The following is a 355-nucleotide window of genomic DNA, read 5'->3' as shown; positions in this document are numbered from 1 at the left end:
CAAGGGTTAGTGAGAAGATAGAAGCTATGGAAAATTGATGTTTTAGAAAGAAAAAATGATAGTCATAACAAGATTAACAGTGCCATATTTGTGCCAAATTTTGTTTTCACGCACATGTAGAAAAAAGTTTCAAGTTTTCAAGGTACCCAAAACAGTTTAGTCCCATCATATAAGTTGTAATTACTGATTATATTAAATTACGTTCTTTGACCTATATTACGGTTTCCTTTTATAACTCGTTGGAGGTAATTTTCAGAGAGAAAATGTCAAGAGCTGGAGCATTGGTCCTCAGTTTTACGGAGTTCATACCTACAACGTTACTTTTGTGTCCCTTTAAGCAAACGAATAGGGAGAC

The sequence above is a fragment of the Penaeus monodon genome, chromosome 28 (genome assembly GCF_015228065.2).
Source record: "Penaeus monodon isolate SGIC_2016 chromosome 28, NSTDA_Pmon_1, whole genome shotgun sequence".
Lineage (NCBI taxonomy): Eukaryota > Metazoa > Arthropoda > Malacostraca > Decapoda > Penaeidae > Penaeus > Penaeus monodon.
The sequence above is the reverse complement of the archived record's forward strand: the minus strand, read 5'-3'. Positions refer to the sequence as shown.